The 20,864-nt window shown below is 39.5% G+C and overlaps 1 protein-coding gene and 1 non-coding gene across 15 annotated transcripts in view; one reads left to right on the top strand and one right to left on the bottom strand.

Moving 5' to 3' along the window:
* The window catches only part of SIPA1L1 (signal induced proliferation associated 1 like 1), a 339,090-nt gene that overhangs the window by 274,096 nt on the left and 44,130 nt on the right, over positions 1-20,864 (bottom strand). The window lies entirely within an intron of this gene.
* On the top strand, positions 2,441-2,547 carry LOC116281125 (U6 spliceosomal RNA). The gene has a single exon (XR_004190576.1). It is a non-coding gene; the product is annotated as a U6 spliceosomal RNA (small nuclear RNA).

The following is a 20,864-nucleotide window of genomic DNA, read 5'->3' as shown; positions in this document are numbered from 1 at the left end:
ACCAAAGAAAATGCTACAGAACAAAAGAAACAAAAGGACACGTGCAAGATGGTGCAAAGATAATTCAAAACGGATTCAGGCTTCATGCTGTAGCCCAAAACTGTCTACAATATGTAAAGGCTGAGAAACGTAAAATCATCCCGTAAACACAATAAGCACGTGAAAAGCATACACACCAAAAAAAAAAAAAAAAAAAAAAAACCTCAATAGATAAAGAGGGAAGACATTTAGCAGAACCCTGCAGGGCCAAGGCTTTTTTTTTTTTTTTCCAAAGCTTTTTAGTTACTTTCTTTATGAAAAGCAATCAGGTGCTGCTGAAATCAGCATCTGGCATTAGAAAGACAAGAAGTTATCCAAAGGGATTTCTCCATGAAGACGACAAATTGAATAAATTAATCCATAGGCACTTGTTTCTTTCATCCTACTGTATTAAGCTTATGCGATTGCAAGATGAGCAGTAATTATCCTTGAGAATTAAGGGACACTAGCCCAGCTTTCAAGGAAATTTAAAATCTAAAAAATAAATAAGAAAACGTATTACTTCAACGTCAAAGAAGGAAAAACCTTGAAACACATTAAACAGTTTCATTGTAAACTCTCACATAATGAATTCTGGGTAAAAATCGATATGGCTATTGGAAAAATAAATCCTCCCAAATAAATCTAATTTGCTGTTATTGCAACAACCCACTTATCAAGAGACCATAGAACTTGCATTTCTTAACGTTAATGGATTTGACAGCTTGTGAAGACACAGAAAAATGTTCTTCCCGGAAAAGTACCAATGGTTCTTTGATTCCAAGTTGTATAAACTATTTCTTTTTCTTCCTTTCCCTGTAATTCTTTTCTTTTTTAATTGACATATAGTCAGTTACAATGTCAATTTCTGGAGTACAGCATAATGTCCCAGTCATGTGTGTACACACACACACATTAGTTTTCATATTCTTTTCCATTAAAGGTTATTACAAGATACTGAATGTACTTTCCTGTGCTATACAGAAGAAATCTTTTATCTGTTTTTATATATAGTGGCTGTCATGCACAAATCTCAAATTCCCAAATTTATCCCTTCCCACCCACTTTCCCCTATGGTAACCATAGTTTGTTTTCTATGTCTTTGAGTCTATTTGTGGTTTATAAATAAAATTTGTATCATTTTTTAAGATTCCACATATAAGTGATATCATATGATATTTGTCTTTGTCTGACTTACTTTTAAAATGATAATCTCTCAGTCCATCCATGTTGCTACAAATGGCATTATTTCATTCTTTCTTATGGCTGAGTAGTATTTCGTTGTAAATATATATCACATCTTCTTTATCCATTCATGTGTTGATGGACATTTAGGCAGGCATGAGTTCAACAACAAACTCATCTCCTATGACCTCACAATAAAATTACTCAGAAACTAATTTAAAAGGGTACCTCTTCCCAAATCAACATCAAAAAACAAAAAACAAACAACTGATTTTAAAAATGGGCAGAAGAACTGAATAGACATTTTTCCAAAGAGGAAATGCAGATGGCCAACAGGCATATGAAAAGATGCTCAATACTGCTAATCATCAGGGAAATGCAAATCAAAACCATGATGAGATATCACCTCACACCTGTCAGAATGGCTATCATCAAAAATAACACAAATAATCAGTGTTGGCAAGGATGTGAAGAAAAGGAAACCCTTGTACACTGCTGGTGGGAATACAAATTGGTGCAGCCACTGTGGAAAACAGAACGGCAGTTTCCTGAAAAACTAAAAATAGAACTACCAGATGACCCAGCAATTCCACTCCTGTGTGTATATATCCAAAACAAAAAACAAAAAATAAACCCACTAATTTGAGAGATACATACATCCTAATGTTCATAGCAGCATTATTTACAAATGTCAAGATATGGAAGCAACCTAAGTATCCATCAACAGATGACTGGATAAAGAAGCTGTGAGATATATACATATATTCACACAAAACAGACTACTGCTCAGCCATAAAAAAGAATGAAATTCTGCCATTTGCAGCAGCATGGATGGACTTGGAGGGCATTATGCTGCCTAAGTTAAGTTAGACACAGAAAGACAAATCCTGTATGGTATCACTTATATGTAGAATCTAAAAAACACTATAAACTAGTGAATATAACCAAGAAAAAGCAGACTCACAGATACAGAGAACAAACTAGCAGTTACCAGTGGGGAGAGGAAGGGGGCAGAGTGAATAGTGGACTCAGGGAGTGGGAGGTACAAACTATTGGGTTAAGATAGGCTCAAGGATAGAGTGCACAACACGGGGAATATAGCCAATATTTTGCAGTAACTGTAAAAGGAAAGAAACCTTTCAAAACTGTATAAAAATTTTAATGTGAATTTTGACTAATTAATTAATTAAAGGGTATTGCTTCCATGATATAAAGTGAAGTATAAACTGACACAGAGGTGCTTGCTTCGGCAGCACAAATACTAAAACCGGAACGATACAGAGAAGATTAGCATGGCCCCTGCACAAGGATGACACGCAAATTCGTGAAGTGTTCCGTATTTTTCTGAGTTCCTTTTTCATTAAAGTAGCTTTCATTCCTTTTATTGCAGTTATTAAAATATGAATGAATGGAAGGTTAGTGCCAGGAAATAAACAAACAAATGACAGAGGAGAGTCTATACAACATTCATAGAAAGGAGAGAATGGGGAACATGAGACCCATATGCTAAGGTTCCTTTTAGATAACATTTTTCAAGTTCTATATACATACACATAAATAACTGAGAGCAGGTACACGTTACCAGTCGTAGTAAAGGGGAGGAGCCACGTGCACTGGTGCTTGTAAAAATTAAAATCAAGAAGAAAATATGAAAATAATGGAGAGAAAGACATGGGAAGGTTCTTTGAAGCTAAGAAAGACTTCCAGGTTAAGAGGAGTGGAGACCGATGATCCACAATGTACACATGAAAAACATTAAAATAGAGGCACACATGTCAACACATATGCATATATACATACACACAATTCTATTCAGTAGCTGCTCATTACACATGTGATGGTCTCTCAGAAAGTGCCTCCTTGTGTGGGTGGGTATAGCTCAGTGGCAGAGCAATGCTTAGTGTGCCCAAGGTCCTGGGTTCAATCTCCAGTACCTCCATTAAAATAACTAACTAAATAACCCTAATTACCTCCCCCCACCCCCAAAAACGCCTCCTTACATGTTATGTATTTTAAAGATGGCTATCTATTCCAACTCTGGGAGAAGGGGACAGCAGCAGTTACCAAACTATTCACACAGGCCTCATTAATCACAAATACTTTCACGGCAGGAAGTTCAAGTACAATCTAGGGCATCGAGAAGCTTCCTCCTTGAGACTGATTTAAATAGCCAGTGTCTAAACCCGTCTTTCAATTAAGTCATCGCCCTTATAAATAACAACAGTAGTTACTGTCTGAGCACCTGCAGGACACCAGGCACATTATATTCTCTGGCTCATGTAATCAACGTAACAATCCAGGGAGATGGGTGTTTCTATTCCCATTTTACAAAGGAGTACAAGTAGGAATCAGTGAGGTTTTAAATCTTACCCAAGATTAACTCCCTTGGCCAAGGTCACACAGCAAACTGAGTCACAGGACAAGCAAGAATCCAAAGTGAAGTCTGTTTGATACAAAGCTTGTGTTCCTACTACTGTATTATGCAACCTCCAACTTACAGATATGGGATAATTGTAATTTAGGGTTTTTTAAATTGAAGTATGGTCAGTTTACAATGTTGTGTCAATTTCTAATGTTTGGCATGTTTCAGTCATACATGTACATACTTAATATTCCTTTTCATATTCTTTTTCATTATAGGTTACTATAAGAAGTTATATGTAGTTCCCTGTGCTATACAGAATATATAGTGTGATTCAGAAATTACTTATACATTACTAGTTTATTATTCATAATATTACATGAAAATGCACATTGTAAACAATAACCTACACTAAAATATGTATTTTATAAATATTTACATGGCAAAAAAAGATTATGACATTTAGGAGTGATACAAACATTGGTGAATCTTTTTAATTTCTGTTTTTCTAATTTTTCCTTAATTATGATATATAACTTACTAAAAGGTAACGCACACACCAAAAAAACTGCATTTTAGTACAGATGTTTTTCCTCTCTGTTCTCTGGAAACTATCAAAAATAAATTTTATTATAAAACATGATACAAGTTTTAACAGACCCTCAGAATTAAAGATGAACAACCATGACAATATATGCCACAGAATTAAAATTATGCAGAAACTTGGAACCACTAAGGAAAAGCAAATAGCCTTTTGATTTTTGCATTATATTTATCCCCAAAAAAGAGAAAAGTAAATAAAAGAGGTAGTCAGAAAATTCCATAACTTGGAAGAAATGCTGAGGGGAAAAATAACAAAACCAATCAAAGTCAATTTGACGCAAGGAAAACACCCTTGGAAACCACAGTACAAAGTCTTCAAGGAAAAAAGGTCAGTTTCAGTGACTGTCTAGGTATTTCAGCAGATTAACAGTTAGTTCAAAGAAACACTTCGTGGTTCCGAGATGTTGTTTAAGCCAAACAACTGATCAGAACGTGAAGGCCACATGAAACCAAATTCACTTTTCAAAATAAATACACTTTTCATCTTGTTCAATGACCCTACACCATGTTCATGCAACCTCTCAGAAGCACCGTAACCAAAATCTGAAAATGGGAAGTACATAAACTTCATTTCCCAAAAGGAAACCACCACTCAACTACTCACTGCGTAATCTGACAAGGGTATTTGTTTTCAAAGCCATCAAATAATATGCATGCCAAGAAAACAGTATGTGATCAGAAGGGGGAAAAGCAGAGCTTCAACTTTCCCCAAAATGTTTCACGATCAAAAACAAATACAGCAAAACATGAATATCTGGTGAAGTTGGAAAGTATTATGTAAGTGTCTATATTTTCCAGTCCACTTGAAATATTTTTTAATTAAAACTAATACTAATGTTTAATATGTGTAGGTCAATACAACACTCAAACCTCTTAGTACACTTACACTGATAAAAAAAAAAAAAACCATACACCATGTCAACATCCCTCTAACCCAACCTGTGTTTTACCACCTGTGGGAGCCACTGCTGATGTAGATACCAAACATCTCCTAGTCTGCTCCTTTGCCAAGCATGAATTCAGAAACACTAATACAGATAGAACAAAAAAATTTTTAATTCTTTATGTAACAATGTCAGAATAGTTGTAAGTCACCTGAGATGTTCTGTGTGTCCTCTGCGTGTCTAGCTTGAATGCATTTCTAAAATGAAAATAAAGAGGTTTTCCTCTGAAATGGCACATTTGCAGAACAGAAAGTCCTTATCCCCCACAGGAAAGCACAGGCTCAAGACACCTTACAAAATGCACCAAATACACCAGAAAGGTCACTTTGGGTACTAAGGTGACAAGAAGATCTCTATTAATGGAAAGCTTGTGGCCTGAAAAAACTACGCAGATCTTTAGAAAGTGAGTTTTTCATTTCCCTCTCACTGAAAGAAGCAGAACCTACATTTGCACGGTGCTTCTGACTCCATGGGCAAAGGCACTAGGTGGAAACAGCTGTCGTACTCAGGAAACAGATGGGGTGAATAAAGCAACTAGATAATCAACTGCCTTCCTCATCCCTCCACTGGAATTTAAGAAACACTCAGTTAATAATGAAACAAACTAGAAACGCGGAAGTTCATAGCTGAGCAGGACTTGAACACGTATCATGGAACGTGATGAGCATCACAGAGAGGTCAGACTTAAATGACAAAGAATATGTCAGGCTGTGTTTCCCTATTCTCAAAAAAGAGTCTTATACTTGCCACAGCCTTGATTAAAACTGAGATCCATCTGTACCCTCACCAGCCATGCAATCAGATCTTAACTGAGATGTAATACTTAACTACAAGTATTTACTTTAATTCAAACACCTCCTCGACGTCAGTTGGGCATAAGGTTCTGGGCAAAAAGCTCAGTGCTCCAAAGATCACAATGGCATAGACTTTCCTTTCAAAAAGTTTATAACCTAATTTATAGGGAAGGATATGGAAAACCAGCAATAACGCAAACCGGAGGGTTGACAGGTACGGCTTCAAAGATGACAAAAGGACACAAGGTCAGAAGATGAACTCAGTGGGATGAAGGAAGAACAGGGAGTAAGTGTCCCATGGGCAGAGAAGAGGCAGAGGAAAAGCAATCCGGGGACGAAACAGAGCGAGGACAGAAAAGGCAGCTGTGCACATGGCGTTTTGAGTAAACAAAGCATAAACCATGGAAACACATTTTAAATATCAAACATACAAAGAAACACTTAAGCGCTAATGGTTGCCTGGAAATTTTCCCTGAGAGCCACAGGAGAGGAACTGGCGTTACTGTTAATTCAGTGTCTGTCTTCCAGCTTTGGCTTTGTCCTTTGTAAAAGCAGGGAAACTAGATGCCTACTTCACAACATCATTTCTGGCATCCAGGACCTCGTGTGGGATCAATCATCACATGATTACAGAGACAGCCATCGAATCCCATCATCCTAACTGGGTCAGTTACCAGCACACGGCATGCTATTCAGAGTTACTGTTTTGCAGGGAATATTTCCTTTCAAATACAGAGGAGCATTCAGATGGAACCTGGCAGACTTGTAATTCTATCAGGCAGCTGAAGTATAAATTATTTTTTTTAACCTCTGGTGGTGGTAACACTTTACGAAGCTTTGTGATCGTGTTTGTTCTACAGGGAGAGGTAGGCCAGTGGAATGAGTGTGTATGTGCGGTTCCCCCCCAACCGCATTCTACTGAAATATAACTGACACGTAATTGTATTACAGTTCAAGGTGTACAACATGATGATTTGATATATGTGTATTATACGAAATGATTACCAAAAGTTTAGTTAACATCCATCACCTGACATAGCTCCAAATAAATGAGTATCTGTCACAGGAAAAGAGAATGCTACAATTCTAATGATGAATTTGAAAACTCAATTTTATGGACAAAAATTGTTCAGAACTTTCAAATAGTGCCTAAATTGGAAAACAATAACCTTCAACAAATTAGTGTAAAGAGCTGCAATTAACTTTTTAGTTATTTAATTCCACTTAGGCCAAAAGCCTTTCAAGTAAAAAAAAAAAATTCTACGTGGGAATTTCTCACACCTTGTAAAGCAGAGAACCAACTTTGCTACTTAGACAGCAGAAATGCCTCATCGTTTACTCACACGAGATGTTCAAACAAGATGGAACAGTGGCTGGTACAGTTAAACGGCTGCCTTGATAAAAGAAAAGTTTGAATACCACATCTGGCAAGTGATGCCAAGAAAGCAGCACCGATGACAAAATGCAAAGAAAGTAGTTCATCCCCTGGAACCAACTAGAAGGGCTACGAGAAGGACGGAGGAGTCGGTGATGGAAGGCTGGACCACTCCACAAAGGTTTTAAACAACATGCCACCAGAGTTTGGATTAGCCTATTGGCAATGAGGAACCACCAAAGGTTTATTAGGGATGGTCACAATCAGAACCAAATGTGTAGGTATAATGTGCACAAACACACATGCATATATGTATTTTTTTTTTAATTTCCCCAAAAAAAACTTCAACAGTGATGTGGAAGAGAGCCTGCCAGAGGAAAGGCACTGAGTACAGGAATGCCGGAACCAAGACTGTTAGAATTTTCTAGGTGAGCAATGACTGGGATCCGAGAAAGGAATGAATTTAAGAGAGAATTAGAGACAAAGCTGACAACACGTAGAAAACAATCAAATGGGGTAACTGAGAAAAAAGGAACCCAAGTCAGCTAAAATCTCCGTCTTGAGGGACTGGAGAGGACAGTGGTGCTGCTGTCCAACGAAGAAACTGCACCACCGTAAGACGAACCACTGCACTCTTCTCAAAATTATTTTTTCTTCCAAGGTTACATTTAACTGATCTTTGACATTATTAATATTTCTCTTCAACACAGTCTGAAATCATCCATTAGCCACATAGGAACCAGTCCAAGAAACGGACTCAGCTCTAAATGGCCGTTTTGAAATTTGTCAGTTGAGTTTACCTTGAAAAATCTGTCAGGAAATAGTTTATATTTATCAAAAGATGTAAGATATCCTACACAAGAAACATTATGAAAATAGGACTAACTCAAGATTCTCCACAATGAAAAACATCTGCTTGCTGAACTTCATAATAGAATCTAAGGTTCATGCTCTAGTTTATAAATTTTAGCATTAACTCATTACATCACATTTTAAAATACAGTAAATCTTTTAAAAAACACAATTTAACATATGGTAAATTATTAACACTACTCAAAACAACACAAACATATACATATACATATACATATACATATACATATACATATACAATGTAATTAGGATTAATGCCTGATACAAGAGCTAAAAGATGACATTTTAGCAGAATATTACCCATTTTTATCATGCCACCTTTTTTCCCCCAACTTTAAAATATAATCAAATAAAATCGTAAGACATTTAAAGTGTACAATGTGATAATCTGATGTACGTATACACTGTGAAAGGATTCCTTCCACTGAGTAAATTAACACATCTATCACTTTACGTGTTTCTCTTTTTCCTCTGGAAACAGAACTTTTTAAAAAATTCATTCCAGTTATTGAATTGAAATTTCCATTATACCACAGTGTTGTCAAATACGGTCACCATGTTATATATTATATCCTCAGACCTTATTCACCTTTATAATTGAAAGTCTATGCCCTATACCACCTTCTTCATATTCACAATCAGCTGACCACCTTAGACCAAAACTCTTCTTCGAACATGCCAGTTTCTAAAGATTAACAGACTAATCTTGAAGTGAGAGAAAAAAAAACCCACACAGACCCAAGTCAACAATTCAAAGTACAACCATTAATGAACAAACGGGACAACAGCTGGCCAGAGGAATAAAAGCTAGGTTAAAAGAGATGGGGCAAAAGAAACTAACACTTGTTAAGGACTCCTACAAGTCTGGCACTGGGCTGAGAAATGCCGACCCTTTCTCTCACCCGACTCACTGTCTCAGGGTCTTTGGATAATTAAGTATGAGCTTCAGGAAGGCAGAGAGGGCTGGGGAACCAGCAGAGCTCCAGGTTCTCAAACAGCACCTGGCACACAATAAGTACTTAATAAATACTTGTCAGATGCATGGATGAATAGATGGATGGCTAGTTGGCTAATGGATGAATGCAAAGATATTTTTAATAACAATGTTGGTCTACCCATGGAGACCAAAAGAGATCCTGGCAGATTAGGAGACAGGTAGCAAGAAATGGTCTCCAAGCCACTGATACACGGTATCACAGGAGAGTGGGAAAAGCATGGGGTTCATCATCAGACCTGGACGGGAAGCCAAGTTTCAGGCTTACCTTTAGTATGTCCCTGGACAGGTGACTACTCCATGGCTGCAATGCACAGACTAATTCCTTCACTCCGGAGTTGTAAAAAGGCTTAACTGAGATAATATGTACAGAGTGCCCAGCAAATACCTAGCATATAAGTAGTACTTAATAAATACAAACCTCTCCATGTACTGGGCCAAGAGAAACGATCCTACTGCTGACAGTCTTGGTCTTAAGGATAAAGTCCAAGGGAAGGGTCTCAGTACAAGGAATCCTAGTGTAATCCACAGCAGGACCGCTCTTGAGTCACTACGAACTATGAATCCAAAGGCCCAGCTCACCTCATCACATTAGAGAAAGTAACAATCACAGCAACGAGCCTATGCAGAACTCAAAAAGGGACCAGGACTCTGAGTACGAAGAAACGGAAAACAAAACCACCAGCCTGTGCTTCATGCTTGGCAATTTCACACTTGCCCAAAGTAGGTATGTTTCTCTTTGTTATTCTGTCAAAGCTACTTTATTGACAATATTTGAACTATATTTTATTGACAATATTATGCACCATCAAGGAGTCTTTCTGAGAAAAATTTCCTAAGGGTCCTATCCAGGCTCCATCTCGAAGGGACCAAGATAATTGCATATTTGGCTCTAATTACGCCCTCATGTGTTTTCTCTTTCATACTCTGTCAGCATCATTTTATCACGTAATGCAGCCCAATTATAAAAATGACTAAAACCCCCAAACTTCTTATCCATTACTGATAAGGTGAAAGTAATTTCTTAACAAGTTCTAATATAAGTTTCCTCTGAGTTAGTAGCAAAACAAACCACAAAAATTTTAACTAACTTTCTAGTTATTACTTATCCATCGGGTGAAGTCAACAGCTGTTACCTTTCCTCTTAATGAACTAGCAAGGTTGTTTTTGATGAAATGGAAACATTTATGCCAGTTATAAAATTCTGGTTTTTGAAGTGGAAAAAAAAAAGTAAATGAAGGCTGCAAATGGCAAAATACCCTTCTTTCTTATGGGTGAGTTGTGTTCCATCACATATATATGCTGCATCTTCTTCATCCATTCATCTATTGATGTGCACTTACAATATTTCCATATCTCGGCAACTATAAAATGATGCTGTTAATTGCGGGGTGTATGTATCTTTTTGAATTAATTCTTATTTTGTTGTTGGCTTCATTCCTTTGATAACTATGTAAGTTTAAAAAGCTAGAGCTCTAAACATTCTTAGAAACAATGAGCATTACATATATGTAAATTTTTAAAAAGTACAGTATATTATATATATGTATTTACATGCAATACATTGTATATGTGCAGTCAAATAGTAACAATTCTACCTAATAAAATTGAGAAATGAAAAAACAAAAACAAAAAAGAGTTAGTGAGAGGCTAATCTAGGGGAGAACCAGTGAGTATGAATGTGACCCGTGCCTTGCCTTAGAGATACAATTAACAGGACTCACTACGTGGTGGGGTGCAGTGAAAAGAGAAGCAGAAGTAATTCAGAAAGAGAAAGAAAAGCACCATATGGTATCACTCATACGTAGAATCTAAAAAAAGAAAAAGAAGACACTAAGGAACTTATCTAGAAAACAGAAACAGACTCAAAGACATAGAAAATAAACTTATGGTTACCAGGGCAAGGGGAAAGGAGGTGAGAAGGTATAAATTGGGAGGTTGAGATTTGCAAATATTGACTACTATATATAAAATAAATAAGTTTCTTCTATATAGCACAGAGAACTATATTCAATATCTTGTAGTAATCTATAACAAAAAACAAATATATGTATGTACATGTATTACTGAAATATGCTGTACACCAGAAATTGACACTTTGTAAACTGACTATATTTCAATTAAAAAAAATTGATTTATACTCTCAAAAAAAAAAAAAAGAAAAAGAGACAGCGGGTGACAAAAGGGCACCAAAGGACAAGAAGTCACGTTACACAACAATTTCACCATCACTGGAACAAACACGGCTCAGTGATGGAGAGTGAGGAGGAGTCAGAGAGGAAGTAGGTGGCCCTCTGCCACACGAAGGCATCCAGACTTCAGCCTCTGGGTTCCGAGGAATTTAAGAAGCGTTGGCCTACAGCAGATACTGGCTATTGCAAGTTACAGCTTTTCCTGCCGTCCCCACGCCTCTGCGGCTTCCTCTTGTCTGGAGGGTTGAGACAGGAGGGGTCCGTAGGAAGGGAGAGGAGTGGACCCTTTCCCCACACCTAAATTTACACCAGCTGTATACCACCCTCAAGGTCCTCTTGGTACCCAGCAGATACTGAATGACTTCAGATCCTCTTAAAAGTATAGACTCTTAGAATGAAAAGGAAACCAGAAGAGCACCCCATCAACTTCCCATCGGCCACCAGAACCCCTTCTACACACCTTGATAAATGGCTGCATGCTGGGCAGCAGCTCACCGTCCTCCCTGTATCTTTTTTCCTCAGAATCACTTGCTATCACTCTTCTTGCCAGGTATCATTTAAAATTCTTTCTAAAATCTCTGGCGTGAGCCCCTCCTTAGAATGTAGTCCACTTGGTCAGAGCTGAGCACAAAGACCTCCCATGCCCCTACCCCTGCTCCCTCGCAGCAGAGAACCACAGGCACATGAGGTCCTTCATGTGGACAATGTATTTCTTGGTTGCACTGACCTTTATAGAAGCACAGGACCTGGAGCATTTAAAATCTGTAGCCAAAAAAAAAAAAACACCATGTCCTTATTCATTTCGACTGTTCTCATAAGCACCATTCACCTCTCCTTCAAATGACATATCACAGTTATCAGTTAACATTTATTTGTGGGATTATCTGAGCTGCATTTCCCCAGCTCACAGACTAAGTGACTGTTTTGTGGTATTTTGCCATTACCACTGTTTTGTGAGGTCTTAGCATAGTACCTGTTCCAAAGGAAGGGTTCAATAAATGCTAGGTGAAGAATGAGATGTAGACAAAATATTAACATGAGGCAAGTTATAAGTGTGATAGGAGTGTTAAAATCAACATTCCATGGAAGCCCAGTGGAGAGTCTTTCAACCTCCTCTGTGAACGAAAGGTATCATCGAGGAAAAAAGGCACCCAAGCCAAGTTTTTAATGGTGTTTCAAATGTTGAAAATAAGAAAATATTTGGGCAACAAAATAACCAATGAAAATGATGTTTTTGAAGAACAGTTATTTATATTGCTCATAATAAATTAATAAAAAGGATACAAAACACTATGTGCCTTCCACACACACACACACACACACACACACACACACACAACCTGAAAGGTTTAAATGTCAATCGTAGCTATTGCTGTGTTTGTTGTCTGATTACCAGTGATCTTTATTTTCTTCTTTACACTTTATTGCAGTTCCCAAGTTTTCTACCATAAAGATTTGATAATCTGGGAGGAAATATTTCGATTTTTTAACTCATTTGGGTGAAACTGTAATAACATTTTAAGTCTTCGGGTTTTATCAGAAAAGATTTCCGGACTGCTTTTTCCATCTCACACTTTATGGGAACCTTGTAAAGCAGAAAGAATACTGGGTAAGACATTTCAGTCCCCAAGAAATTACAAACCACCACCCCCCCCCCATTAAAATTGCACTCATTCTCTAACCTGCTTTTTCGAATCTTGACAACACGTGTGAAAGGACTTGCATTTGCAGGTAATACTAAAATCAGAAGCCAGCATCAGCGATCGCATGGGTCTACAGAACATCAGTTCCCTTCCACACTCTCAGGTGGGCCCTCTTAACAATGAACTATATGCATCGCCACCACCCTGCCGTCCCCTTATCAGGCTGGGAGACAGAAGAGCTTCCGGTGACATATCTCAGTTAAATATCAAGGACATAAACAAAGGTCCCTTCCTTGAATTAACAGATACCTTCCTCTATGGTCAACAAGTTAAGAAGGATGACACAAAATATTGTTCATTACCAAATAAAAAACAAAAACTACCTAAGTACTCTGAAACAAGAGGCGTCTAGCTTGTCCCCTGCAATCTCCTGGAACTCTGAAACAGGAGTCGAAAGTACACTTCTGTAGCTAAGCCTGCATAAAACAAACAAAGAAAAAACAGTGATGGCAAAAACTACTATTTGGGGGGGGGGCATACTTAGGTTTATTTATTTATTTTAATGGGAGTATTGGGGATTGAACCCAGGACTTTGTGCATGCTAAGCACACACTCTCCCACTGAGCTACACCCCCCCCCTAAAAACTACCACGTTAAACAGATGGCAGATTTCCTGCAAATAGCACTATCTTAAAAGCAGTCCCGATGCAAGTAAAACGTTCTCAGCAATGGCCATCAGTCATGCCCCTTCCTTATTCCAAGAACAGCAAAGGGGAAACACAAATTATGAAGAAGTTTCCAGATGGTTAAGCTCATGGTCCACCAAGCCACCCCAGAAAGACCCTTGCACAACCCATCTCCTTCTGCCCCCTGACAGCCTCTAAGCTTCAGCCTCCTCGGTCCTCTTCTTTCGGGCTGCTACCCCGACCCGCCTCCTCAGGGTACGTTCCCCTCAGAACCCCTTGCAGGGGAGCCAGCCTTCTCTCATCCTTTACTGAGTCTCCTTGTCTCAGAAACAAGCCAACCAACCAACCTTCCTGAATACTTTGGAGACTCATGAGAAATCACTACTAACAAACAGGTAAGGTGGGGAAAAAAAATTGATGCCCCATGATTACAGATTCAAGAAAGCTCATCGATGAGAAATTCAAATCCTGGCTGAAATGCAGGTAGCACTAGGGAGACCCTGGTGTGTGGCTTTTCTGGATGTTGGGACCTTCTGAATTACAGAAGGTCTTTGACCCACCCAAGTCTCTGATTATTGAATTAAAAACAAACTTTAAGATGCAGCCTTTAATGACTTTTTTAAAAACAGATGGGCCTGGGCAGCCATCAGGTCCTAAAGCACCTCAGGGGATACTGATGTTCAGTTCAGGGCTACTGCCAGACAGCACAGCCTCCCCGACCCTCAGTCGCCTGTCATCCACGTACTCGAGTACAATCAGGAGTCCACAGCCTCCCGCAGGGAGGCCCTCCAGGTCCCCCATCCATTCAGATTCTAAGTCACCCTATCAGGAAGGAGGGGCGGATGTGACTCTGCAGGCCATCAAAGTGCCTCTGGAGTCTGGAGCGTGACACAGAAAGGGTGAGCTTGTCACTTTACAGTTCCCTTATGTGAACCCACAGCATCCCCCAGGCTACGAAAAGAGAAGAGAAAGTGCATGTGAGGAGCCCTCTACTCTCAAATCCTCAGTGTACACAGGAGACAGTGATGCTCAGGTGGTTGTGTAGAAAATTCCCTGCGAATCATCTCCCAAATATGCCAGATAATCAGCATTAACTTCTCTGCTTACAGTTTAAATCAATTCAAATCAAGGCAGTGGCTTCTGTGGTGACAAAGACCTGCACAGACATTTTTCTTACTGAATAACTTCGGCATTGCTTTTTTCAAATTCATGGTACATTATCTTAAGTTGAGTAACAGTGAGCAAAATATTTGGAAACTGTCTTCTGACTCTGGGAAAAGCTTAATGTATTTTAGGCCTGTCTTTTTCTCAACAAATGCCATTCTCTGCAACCTAGAATTGTTTCTCACAAAATCGAATATTTGAACACCTTGTATTAAAGGATGTACAGTGCACTGGTATCTCATTAACACACTCTGCTCTGCAGAGTAGGATCTGGGTACAAAAGTCATCAGTGCTGGCCCCGCTCCAGAAGGATGCTGAAATGCAGCGTTCCCTCAGAAACTGACTTCAACTCCTCTTCACACATTAGCCATAACAAATTGAATCATGCCAAAAGTATCTGCTTTAGAGTTTTATTTCAACGTTAAACCGAATAAAACCAACCACTTCAATGGCTCAAGGAACAAGAAAGCCGCAAATTCCAATAACTTGAGCACTGGAGGGTTATTAAGCTGGTTAAGTCACTTTCCCTCTGTGTAAGAGATGAACCATTTTTCCATGTGCTAGAACAGCAAATCATGACCCTTTCCTACAAGAGAGTAACAGCCATAGAGGGAAACAAGTTCTGTATGGAGGGATAATTTCAAACACGAGTATCCACTGCTTGTCATAAACTATTCTTTTTACTCGCCAAATTTTTACATGCCTCTGTAATTCAGAAGGTCCTAACATCCAGAAAAGCCACACACAAGTTTCTCAGCTAGGTCTTTGACCCACCCAAGTCTCTGATTTTGAATTAAAAACAAACTTTAAGATGTGGCCTTTAATAACTTTTTTAAAAATAGCTCTGTATTAACAACATGTATTCAGCCTGTCTTTTAATATCTGTCCATATTTAAGGGCCAACCAGTGTTCACAGCGAAGGTGAGCACACCGGACACAAACCCACGGGAAGCTACAAAGCAGCGAGGAGGGCGTCCTGAACTAGGACTCCAAGCTGAGTCCCGCATCCGAACCTGGTTAAGCCACACACTCATTCAACCCAGCTAAGCCTCAGCTCAGCCAGCTCTAAATTAAAGACAGTAAAACTTGGCCCATCTAAACAATGCTCTTAAAGGTATGTGTCAACAAGATAACACATTTGCAAATGATTTCTTATAATGAAATAAGCATCATTCAGCTGCTGTTCCAGTAAGAAATGGCTACGTCACCCCAAGACACGTAAAATAGTGTTCCTCTGTTGTCCCACCTTTGAAGATTTGCCATTTTCTTCTTCCCTCCCTCTGTTTCTTCCTTTCTTCTCTTATCTAACAGATACATACTATGCATCTACCATATACCAGATAGAGTTCCAGACCTGCACTGTCCAGTGTGGTGGGCAGCAGCAAAGGTGGTGACTGAGCATCTGAAACAGCTCTAGTTCAAACTGAGATGTGCTGTCAGCATAAAACAGACACGGGACTTTGAAGACTCTGTGTAAGCAAAAAAAACTAAAATACCTCAAGTTTTTTTATATTGATCGTATGTTGAGATGATAACATTTTCGATATTTAGGCTAAATAAATATTAAAACTAATTTCACCTCTTTTTTTCAGCACGGTAATTAGGAAATGTAAATGAGTGAGGGCTCACATTGTATTTCTATTTGACAGTGCTGTTCTAGACCCTGGGGCTGTATCAGGGAACAAGACCGTGCCCCTAACCTCATGGAAGCTGATGTCTAAACACCGACAGCCCTGAAATCTTCAGTAATGGGTAGACAAGGAAAACTAAAACCAGCCACCTAGTGTAGTGAAGACTATGGGATGGAGGCCACAAGCATGAGATCTAGGCACATCTTCCCTTTAGTCCTTTCTTCTACCTAAGGGAGGGCCTCTAGTCCCCAGAATCATCAGTCAGGAAAAAGGTGAGCCATGACCCTGGCCATCTTGGGGAAAACTGCTCCTTTCCTGTCAGGTGTTTCTGAGGGCACAACCACTTTTTTTTTTTTAATTTTGTCACTGTTGTTGTTATTAATGAGGTACTGGGGATTGAACCCAGGAACTATGAACCTAAGCACACATTCTACCACTGAGCTATCCCCCTCCCCACTGAACATGACCACTTTTAATCCAAACTTAGTGAGGGAGAAAAGCTTTCCCTCTGGGGCATCAGCAGTTTCAAGGCATCATTTTTTCAGTCCCTTGGCTTGTGCCTCAAAAGCACTATAAAGTTTCCAATTGTTGGAAAATGCTTCTTAACAAAGACATCCTCTGCCTGGATTCCAACAGCCTCCTTTATTATGAGGGCTCTCCGTCGCTTTCCTCTCCTCGGGCCAACTGACCCTGCCCCTCTCAGCACCTTTAGTTCCCCCTCCCCAGTAGGTGGAGTGCTGCCAGATTAAGAGCAAGGAGCTGGGTCCAGCAACATGACCCCACGACAGAAGCCTGAAAGTCTTCACCGGTCCAGGGAGACTGTCAAAGGAAATGCGGGTCAGGCTGAACTACCTGCCAGTTAAATGTGAGCTTACTTGTTTTAAGATTTTTAAAGAATTTCTGGAGGGTAAGTGCAACCAAGACCAAATGGGCATACTTTTCAAAAGCACTCTTCCTACCAAAAAGGCATCTTGACCATTTGAAATTTCCTATTCCATGTGTTAGGAACTTACCTTAAATTCAAATCACACAATATGGCAAATGTGTTGCTGGCCCACGCATCTTTCTGGCAGACTGGGAAGAAAGCCAGGGCTTTGAGAGATTCTCTGTGCTGTGTAACGCTCTACTGGTGGCAGGAGGCCCAGAGACTCACGTTTCACGGCGGGTAGTGTTATCTCCTATCTGACCCCATCGATGTCTCTCGGCCGGCGCACCCTGTCCCCTTAGCCAACCTAAATCTTACACCTCCTCCGCGAGGGCCAAGCCCAAACCCCAGCCCCCGCAGAAATCACCCCGGTAACTCCAAATAATCTCTCTTCCTCATTCTCCCAGGAACCCGACTTCAGCCAGGGTGTTATCTCAGACATTACTTCACCTCTTCTCTAGGTATTTCTAACGCCAGTAACTCAGGAGAACGATGAAAAAAGTCAGGGTGACATCTGAACATTTATCCCCTTCCCTTTCAATCAGCTGAGATTTATCTGAGCTTCATTCAGCAACAAAGATGCACCTAACACCAAAGATACGGAAAGGACACACAGTCCCAATCCTCGAGGAAGTCAGTCTCGCTGAGAAAAATAACAAAGTAAACAACGAAGGCTGTAATAAAGGTGCAGACAGAGAGCTCTGGGAGCCCACCCGAGGGCTCTCCTTCCTGGTGATTGGGAAAAGCCTCCCAGAAAAGGCACTATATGAACGAAGAATTGAAAAATGAGTAGAAATTGACCAAGTAAAGTGAGAAAGGGATTTCAAAGGCAGTGAAGCATAGCACATTAAAAGAAATGAGAAACTATATTAAAAAAAAAACTTACAAAGAGCCATTGGGAGAAAAAAATAGTATCTTCCAATATGTTAAAAGGCTCATACAGGCATTCGAGGCTGTACATAAAGGACCCCAGTCTACTTTTGGTACATTTTCATAGTATAATATAGCAAGTAAGGGCGGGCTCTCTGGAACCAGCCTGGGGTCAAATTCTGCTAACTGTGTAGCTTTCTACAGGTTTCTTAACCTATCTGTACCTCCTTCTGTAAAATGGGGTGACAGTAGTACCTGCCTCCTAAGGTAATTATGTTACTGTTATGAGGAAATGAATTAAAACAAATAATATTTGTCACAAGTTAGACCTTCAACAAATGCTATTATTATTATTACTACTATTACCATCATTATTTACTTTTCCACACTAGACATTGTAGCAAATCTGAAATTCTTATCTCCAGCACACGCACACGTCTCAATCTGGAGGTCTCCACGTGTGCCAACCCCATGTAGCAGGACGCTGCTTGAACACCACGGCTTCCAGGAAGCTTCACCGAGCCTGCTCCCCTCACTCACTGGGGAAATGAGTGTCTCTCTCCCCCTCGTCTGAACTCCCGAAGCACCCGGATGGGCCTCTCCTGGGCCACTCATCACTCTATCCCCATTACTCCATGCCTGATTCCCCTGCAAGGCTACAGCTCTTTAAGGACACAAGACTACATCCCACTGATCTTAGTCTTCCTCAGAGAACTGACAAAGACCTTTTCAAATATGGGCACTCAGTGCCTGCGGTCGAACAAATTAAAATACTCTCCCCTTTAATCAAGTCAAGAAGAGATAAGAACTTTCTAATTTGGGGGGGGGCAAGGGGGAGGTAATTAGGTTTATTTAGTTAGTTATCTATTTATTTATTTTTCTAATAGAGGTACTGGAGATTGAACCCAGGACCTCATGCAGGCTAAGCACACACTCTACCACTGAGCCATATATCCTGCCCCCCCTAAATTTTTTTGGTTGGTTTTTTTGGGGGGAGGGGGCGGGAATTAGGTTTGTTTATGGAGGTACTGGGTTTGAAGCCAGGATTTCACGCATGCTAAGCATACACTCTACCACTGAGCTACACACTCCTCTCCAAGAGCTTCTTAAATTGCTAAAACATCTACCAAGTCATTGTTCTGAATAAAAACCCTTACCCAGAGAGAAACTCTACACAGCTCCTTTGTTAGTGAATCTTACAGAAAAATCAATGAGAGGTGGTGTTCTTAAAGGGACTGACAACAGACAAAACTGAGTCACCTTTGGACTGCTGCTGGTAAATAAATCTCTCTCCTTTCTTCATTCTCTGAGCTAGTTCTAATGTAAATTTGTTTAGGCTATTGTTGCTCTTCAGTTACATATTGACAGAAGGTGGGACAAAGTTTCCATAGCAATGTCATTTTCATTGCTTACCCAGACTATTCTGTCTGGATTTTACTGCTTTCTTGCACAGTGCAAAGGAAGGCAAGCCTGGAACCGCCCAGAACACTTGGCTTACACAATAACAGTGTCAACATACGTGCTCTTACCTCTGGTGTCCCTTATCTCTAGTGACAGAACACTGGAAGGCCAGAATCACCACCCTCCTCCGACCCTCACCTCACTCAAAAACATAATTATTGCAAGGTACTACTTGATTAAAATCCTAGAGTCCAATTAACAGAGAAAAATGTTAACTAGGATGGGCTTCCTCTTAGAATAAAAGCATTCTGACAGTCAAGTACATTCAAGCAACTCAAAGATGGTCTTTAATGACTGTTTTTCTTTTTCCACTTACTACAACTTTTCTGTAAGAGCCTTTAAAAAAAATTAAGATCAACAAAACAAAAAAGGAAGAAATAGAATAAAACAGAAGGTACTGCCCAGTCATTAAAATACACAAGCAATTATTTTCCATAGTAAAACACTGGACATCATGGATTAAAAAAGAAGGAATGAGGCACAGAAGTGAGGTTGTCACCGCAGAAACACAATCACAGAGACGAGGGTACCAAGAATGAGCAACCCGACCAGCACACCCAGAGTGCACCAGAAATCCATAAAACCATCACACTGCAGTCACCATAAAGTAAGTCTGTTTAATCCAATAGTAATGCTACTTTATAATAAAGGTTATTTTTAATATTTCTAGGACTGAAAAGGTCATAAGCAAAGGCAAAGCTTTCTAAAGCTTCTGAAACCGATATCCACATGATTTTTCAAGCATTAACCTGTTAACGCCTTATGTCAACAAATATAAAAGTTCATAGCTATGTGACTGTATTTCCTATTTTTAAAAAACTATTTCTAATGTATTTATCAGCATTACCCCCAAATTAACAAAATCACTGAAGTTACCATTTCTTCTATAATCTAGCTGCTTCTAAATATACTAATCAAGAATGCCGGTGTTGGGGCAGGGGCAGTATTTCAAACTCAGTAAATAAGTGACACATCAATGAATGCTTTATACTTTGTCCACATGCCAACCACGCTATGGTAATAGACAATTATTAACTTTTTTCCCCCAGTTCTCCCAATTAAGACTGGGAAACTCCATTATTTCTCACATGTAATACATGCCTTAAGAGGCTTACGTGAGCAGCATATGAGTATCGCTAAGCCA

The sequence above is a fragment of the Vicugna pacos genome, chromosome 6 (genome assembly GCF_048564905.1).
Source record: "Vicugna pacos chromosome 6, VicPac4, whole genome shotgun sequence".
NCBI classification, from domain to species: Eukaryota; Metazoa; Chordata; class Mammalia; order Artiodactyla; family Camelidae; genus Vicugna; species Vicugna pacos.
Note: the sequence above shows the minus strand (reverse complement) of the source record. Positions and strands in the feature narration are given on the sequence as shown.